The following is a 7,530-nucleotide window of genomic DNA, read 5'->3' as shown; positions in this document are numbered from 1 at the left end:
CGGGGACCACCAGCTGGGCGCCTGACGCTACCGCCTCCCGCTACTGGCAGCGCCCCGCTGGCCCCGCCCCTGATTGGCAGGAAGCTTGCCCAGTCCTAGGGCAGGGAGAGCGGTCAGCCCGCGCCTGAGTGGCTACTGGGGCCGGCCGGCTTGTCTGTCCTGCTCTGATTGGCCCTCTGACCTGCGGACACGCCTTCTCCCCATCACTGGTCCCCCAAGCAGCGGGAGGCACCGCCTCTGAGTGGGGGCACCACCTCGGAGTGGGCCTAATGGTTGGCTCAGCGGGTGGCTCCGTGGTCGCCGTGCAGAAACCTTATTTTCTTTCATCTGTCTTTTATTTTTATGTTTTCCCTTTGACTCAAATTGGCCTCACAGCGCCCTGACTCACCTCCCTCTCACTTGCTGGATCAATCAGGTCTCAGGACAAGGAGGTTCTGGGCCACATCAAATAATATGAAGAAGGAAGCCTCCGGCCTGTTGACCACAGAGAAAGGGTTTTGGTCAAACTAGAGATAACACCTAGGCCTTCGCTGTGTTATGGCGCCAGAACAGCCCACCCAGGGAATCCTTGCAAAACAAGACGAATCAAGGCCATGGCTGACATCAAGACCAGAGGAATGATCAATTACCCGCTGCCCTAGCCTGACCTATCAGTAGAGACCACGACCCTGACCCTGACCCTAACTTAACTCCCTTCATCATGGATTAATGACTTTTCCCCTATGTAACCGTCCACTAAAAGCCACAGGGGAGCCAGTGTTTTAAGCGTTAGCTATCTGTGACTCAAGCATGGTGCCATCTCCTTAATAAATCTTCACTTTCGTGGCTGAAAACTCCTGTTTGTGTCTCATTGGGCTTTGATGCGCACAGGCAAATGGACCCCTTCCGTCTGGTAACATCATAATGGGGGCAGCGCCTAGTAACTTGAGAGGCAGAAGGGCTCAAGACGTCTTTTGTCTGGTCTGCGTCTTTCGTCTGCCTCCAGGGTACTGGGTCCTGTGTCCCCTCAGGTGTGGAAGTCAGGGGAATCCGGGGTAGGAGGGGGTGGCTCACTTCAATAGAGGTGGGGTGGGGGGATACAGCTGAGGTTACTGAGGTTGTAAGACCCAGAGGGTTCCTGTTCTTCCCGATTGCAGGGATCCAAAAAAGAAAACTCAAAACAGGGGCAACTGAGTTCAATTGAAAATGACAAGTGAGTGTCCACCTTCTCCCTGCCAGTTCCATCTGGACACACAGATGGAGACAGGTCCTACACAAAGAAGGTGGGGGGGGGGGGTGTCCAGCCTTTTCCACATCTGTTTGCAGCCTTGGATGCTGTGTTCGCTGGTACAGCTGGGTCAGCTCAGGGTGCTCCTAGGGACCAAGGTTTTAGCTCTCTCAAACCATTTTTACACCCAGTTCCTCATCTGATTCTCACATTACTGTGACAGAAAAGGAAGATGAGGCCCAGAGGATTAGATCAGCATCTGGGAGGTTAGTAATGAGCTAGAGGCATGGCACTTCCTCTGTTGGACCAATCACACTCCCAGCTGTAGGTGTCTCCTAGGCTAGTGTTTTCTCCAACTTCAGTTGCATCAAAATCGCTGAAGGGGACCTTGCTAAAATATAGATTCCAAGCCCCACTTCCAGCGAATCTGATTTGGTAGGTCTGGGAGGTAGCCCTTGAATTTGCAGTCCTAACAAACCGATAGGTAACTCTGACGCTGCAGGCCCTTGAATCACACTTTGAGCAGCACCACACTGGCCCCCAGAGGCCTTCTATCACTACCATTCCAGCCTTTCTCGGAAATATCTATAACAACAACAAAAATCTATGACAAAAATTCCTTTTCATCCTACAACAATTAGGATGTCTCTGCTATAACAGAAACCTCAACCAACAGTGACTTAAATAATAAAAGAATTATATTATCCTGCATAACAAAAAGTCTGAGTAGATATTGGGTTGGTTCATTAAGTAACTTAACAAGGCGTTACCTGGACCAGCTTCCTTCCATTTACCCACCCTGCAGATGGCCTCTCCTTCCCTAGGAATCCATATGAGAAAACCATAAAACTAAGGGTTGGCAAGGAGACATTTATTCCGACACCTTAAATCAGGGTTGTATCCAGAAAATGAGAAGGAAACCCAGAGATTCAGGAGATGGGCAAGTCCATGTGCAGTTAGTTGTAGGTTGCTGAATGTGTTGGAGTTTTGATTTCCATTTCTGCGGAGAATTTCCTTCAGGAATGTAGTTCCCCAGTTGGTTGTGTTTACAGAGTAGGGAGAAACCCAAGGTCGGCAGCCTGGAATGAGGACTTGCTGAGTGAGTAGGAAAGGGCTGGAGCAGGCTTCCTGGGAAAGCAGGGCAGTTTTCTGGCAGCCGCTATCGCCACCTCCCAGTGGAATGACTTCCAGGCCAGTTCACATGAGGCCTGAAGGGAAAGCCAGTGTGCCTTTGAGGGAGGGATGCCCACGCAGAGGTGGGGGATGCTCTCTGAATACAGGCAGTTATAACCCTGGGATTACTTTTCCAAGAGTCAACTGAACAAATAGTTCTACAGGCATCAAGCCCTGAGATTCATAAACTGGATTCTATTTCCAATGCCTTCTCAAAGAAAAGAACTTTTGAATGCTGACAAATCTCCAAAGTACTGATTCAGCTACTGAATTTTCTCTCTTGATTTTAATTTATTGTATAAATAATTTAACAACAATAAAGGAAATGAAAGTAGGAACAAAAGAATGTATTTTCTTTTCCACATTATCTTTTTTTAGTTTTAATTTTTATTTAAGTATTTTAGACATATAAACAATTATGGATATGATACATGAAAACCCATGTACTCAGAAACTGGGGAGACTTCCAGTCAAGATAGCTGAATGGAAAATGTTGTGCTCACCTCCTCCCCAACCACATCAAATTACAACTAAACTACAGAACAACCATCATTAACAACCACCTGAAGACTAGTTGGACAGAAATCCTATAACTAAGGATATTCAGAAGAAGCCACGTGGAAATGGGTAGGTGGGGCGGAGATGGTGAGGGAGCTGATCCTACACCCAGGTGTGGTGGTTAAAATCAAAGGGATATCTCAGCCTCAAAGGCACCCTGTGAGGAGAGAGGGATCCTGGCCCCGCACTGAGCTCCCAGTGCTGGGAATAAAAGTCTCCTTAATTTCTAGCTGTGAAAACCAGCAGGGATTATGGCTGAGTGAGACGGAGGCTGCTGGAGTCCCAGACATTCCTCTTAAAGGGCCCAAGCACAGACTTACTCACTGACAGACTCACTCAATCTGTGCTCCAGCACTGGGGCAGCCCCTTGAAAAGCACCAGAGACATACAGAGAGGAACTAAATTGTCTGGCTTTAGGGCAAGGACTGGAGGGCAGCATTCTCCCAAAGGGAAGTGCTGGCAACCATCATTATTCCTTTGTTGAGTCTTCCCCTCACCCATCCTGCAGGCACAGGCAGGTCCCAAGCCTGAGTCTCCATCAACCTGGCTAACACCATTTGCCCTGCCCTGGTGATTCCCTGAGACCCCACTCACCCAACTTGCAGGCCCACCCAAGCTGCTTCCAACAGCTATGCCATGCAAATGACCTGTTTTTGATCACACTTTGGACTTTCCTAAAAATCTTTCAAAGCTTCACAAACTGCAAACAAGCAGTCCTGGCCTCAGCATGCCCTATATCTCTTGCTAAGCAGCCCCAAGCCTGGCATAGTTTGCAGGCAGCCTCGGTTTGCATCTTAGTCTCTCTCAGGTGCCTCCAAGCCCAGCACAAATGAAAACCATCTGCAGAGAACTTGGAAACTTATAGCAGGTGGCCCCAGACCAGGCACAGGCAGTAGCTCACCTTGGCTTACAACAGATCCCATTCCAAGAGGCCCCAGTACCAATACACCTGGTGGCCAATTTCACACCCCACCAGAGCAACAGCCAACCACCTCCACAAACAACACAACCAAAGGGTGGACTTGGCAGACACCAGAGCCCTACTAAATGGAATCCTGCTCCATGAAGTCAGCCCCTGCACGACAACCCTCCACTGTAGTCATGGCCAGGCCTCACAACCAGTCAGCCTGAGGGTCAGTCGCTCCCATTGACATTCCAACAGCAATCAAAGCTCAACTACAATAAGGAGGCACATACAAGAGACACGCCTGGAGCAGCTGTGACCAGGGAGATATGCCACTGGGCACCACGGGACACCAACTATATAAGGTCACTCTACTGAGACTGGGAGACATACTAGGTCAGTGGTTCTCAATCTTCTGGCTCTTTAAATACAGTTCCTCATGTTCTGACCCAACCATAAAATTATTTTCGTTGCTACTTCATAACTGTAATGTTGCTACTGTTATGAATCGTAATGTAAATATCTGATATGCAGGATGGTCTTAGACGACCCCTGTGAAAGGTGCACCTAATACATAGAAACAAATGCAGGGAATAAGGCAAAATAAAAAGACAAAGAAACCTTTGTCAATGATATTGTAATTACTATGTATGGTGACAAGTGGGTTCTAGACTTCTCAGGGTGACCACTTCATAAGTTATACAAATTTGTAATCACTGTTTTGTACCTGAAGCTAATATAATAGTGTATGTCAACTGTAATTGAAAAATAAATAAACCATTAAAAAAATAAAGCACAATATTACAAACACAATTATATCTGCATACGCCTTCCTAATCTCCACTTCCTCCTAAAAATGGTATGTGTCAGTCCATTCATGTTTTCTTTTGACTTGGGATATGTGATGTAGAAAAGTGCAAAATCATATGTGTACAGTGTGAAGAAGAATTATTAAGGAGATACCCATCTAACCATTGAGAAAGAGAATATTGCCAACTCCCTGGCAAGGGCTCCTCCCTGATGAAGGCACCTCCATGTTCCAGAGGTCACCACTGTCCTCACTTTTCTAACAATCATTTTCTTGTTTTCCAAGCTTAACCACATGTGCCTGCATCTCTGGGCAATGCATTGTAACTTTAGTTGTTTTGGGACTTTAAAGGAATGGAATATTATCCATGTCACTATTGATGAATAGTTAAACTATTTCTCAGTGTTGTTCTATGAACTTTATTTTTATGCCTCACATAAATCTTTTATATCAGATCACATCACTCCACCATTTAAAGTTTTTCAAGAGTATCCTTGTTCCAGAAAGGGGTGAGGGAAAAAGTTTGGTTCTGAGTGGGGTTAGGGGAGAATGGGCAGCAAGAAAAACAGCCAAGTGCAAGTACTTTGTGGACAAGTTTTGCTAGCACCCAGAACTCTTCTACCCCCCAAGTTTATAACTCCAATATATCAATCTTTTATCATTAGGTTCTGTCCTTCCCTCTCTCTCCCCAAACCTGGTTTCCTTGATTTTCTGCTTCCTATGACTGATAGTCCCTTGCCCACCCACCCTTTTCTCTCAGGTATCCAATCATTTAATTATATTTTCTCCCCTCTCCTACCAAGACCCTATGTGTCCATTTAAGCATCTCTCTAGGGAACACCAACCCAACCCCTACAAAACCAAAACCTTAGATGAACCCATCAGCCTTCTGTGCTCTAGCTCTGGGTGAGAACCACAACCATGAGAAATGATGCCACTATCAATGCGAGATGAACTCATAGTGCCATTGGGGCATCTGTTCATAGGTTTCTTTTAGACAGTTCTTTTTTCTTTATTTTTTTAAAAATTGAGATCCAGCCGAACCGGTTTGGCTCAGTGGATAGAGTGTCGGCCTGCGGACTCAAGGGTCCCAGGTTCGATTCTGATCAAGGGCATGTACCTTGGTTGCGGGCACATCCCCACTGGGAGGCGTGCAGGAGGCAGCTGGTCGATCTCTCTCATCGATGTTTCTAACTCTATCCCTCTCCCTTCTTCTCTGTAAAAAATCAATAAAATATATTTTTTTTAAAAATTGAGATCCAATTGACATATACTAGTTTTGGTGTACAACATATTGATTCGCTATGTATCTATATTCCAAAATGATTACCACAATAAACCTAGTCAACACCCATGTCAGCTCACTTTTCTATTTCCAATATCACCATTCTTTTCAAGGCCCCTCCTCACTCCAGGAAATGCCCCTCTCCTTCTGGCAAATGGCAATCTGGCTTTTTCCTTGCATAAGAAATGGAGGCTCAGGTGTGAAGAAGTCCCTCGATCTCCTGCCAGCTCTCCTGCAAGTTAACTGTATCTGCACAATCTCGCTTTCCCTCCAGCTTTGCACAAAGACGTGTCTCTTCTCCGGGTCTGAGTCTACTTCCTGTGAGGCTCCTGCTGGTCCAGGTTTGTGCGTGCTCCGTCAGTTCACACTTCTCTCTCCTGAGTTTTCAGCCTCTCCCTCTGTACTGTAGCCTATGTGATGTGCCGGTTTCTCCCATCAGAACAAACAACAATTCTTCCTCAATTCTGCATCCTTTTCCAGGCAGCACACCTTTCTCTGTCCCTTTGTGGTCAATATATTCACCAGCATAGTCTGCACTTGCTTCCTCTACTGCAGTGGTTCTCAACCTGTGGGTCGCGGCCCCGTTGGGGGTCAACCGACCCTTTCACAGGGGTTGCCTAAGACCATCCTGCATATCAGATATTTACATTACAATTCATAACAGTAGCAACATTACAGTTATGAAGTAGCAACGAAAGTAATTTTATGGTTGGGTCACAGCATGAGGAACTAACTGTATTTAAAGGGCCAGAAGGTTGAGAACCACTGCTCTACTGCCTTATCACTATTGCAAGTTAGATTCCTGATCCATCACATCACGGAAACTGCTCTCCCGGGGATCAGTGCGGCCTCCTAATTGCCAAGTCAAACGATTTGTCCTTTTTGAACTCTCAGAAGCATGTCACTGCTGGCCAGTTTCTCTCCCTCTTAAACCTCCTTCCTCCTTTAAATTTCATGACCCACTTCCGGCTCTCCTCTTCTCCCCATCCCTTTTCCAACTCCTCTGCAGTGGTGTGGGATCCCAAAATTAGTCCTTGGCTTGCTTCTTTCCTGTTCTACATATGCTCTCAAGATGATTCCGTCTACTCCCGTGGTTTCAACCACGTTAAAGATTCCCAACTTTAAATTTCCAACCCAGCTCTTTCTCTTGAATTTCAGATCCTTGTCGGACATAAAACTATTTGACACTAGAACTGGAAGTCCCCAAGGGCACTTCAAACTTAACATGTCCAAAACCTAACTCAGCATCTTCCCTCCAAATGTTTCATCCTCCTTGATTTCCCCAATTTCCTCAACTCCTTGCTCCTCATCCATAAGGTACAAAGGGAGAAATATGAGAGGGAGGGTTGGAGGGTTGGCCTTCCTTTGCTCTCCCAGCTTTGAGGAGGAGATGATTTGCCAGCAGCTTCCCAAGGCACAAAAGCTTGGCTAAAGGCCCACTTGATCTCAACCCAGCTCAGCTCTCTCTGCCCAGCCTCTGGTGCACCCCCATTCATTAGCCACCACTATTCCTTAGCCTGGACTTCTCTCCCCGCGGTCTGCTTGGTGCAGATGAGCTTTCACATATTTCTCACCCCCCTTTAAGTGTGCCTCAC

The sequence above is a fragment of the Myotis davidii genome, unplaced genomic scaffold (assembly GCF_000327345.1).
Source record: "Myotis davidii unplaced genomic scaffold, ASM32734v1 scaffold424, whole genome shotgun sequence".
NCBI classification, from domain to species: Eukaryota; Metazoa; Chordata; class Mammalia; order Chiroptera; family Vespertilionidae; genus Myotis; species Myotis davidii.
The sequence above is the reverse complement of the archived record's forward strand: the minus strand, read 5'-3'. Positions refer to the sequence as shown.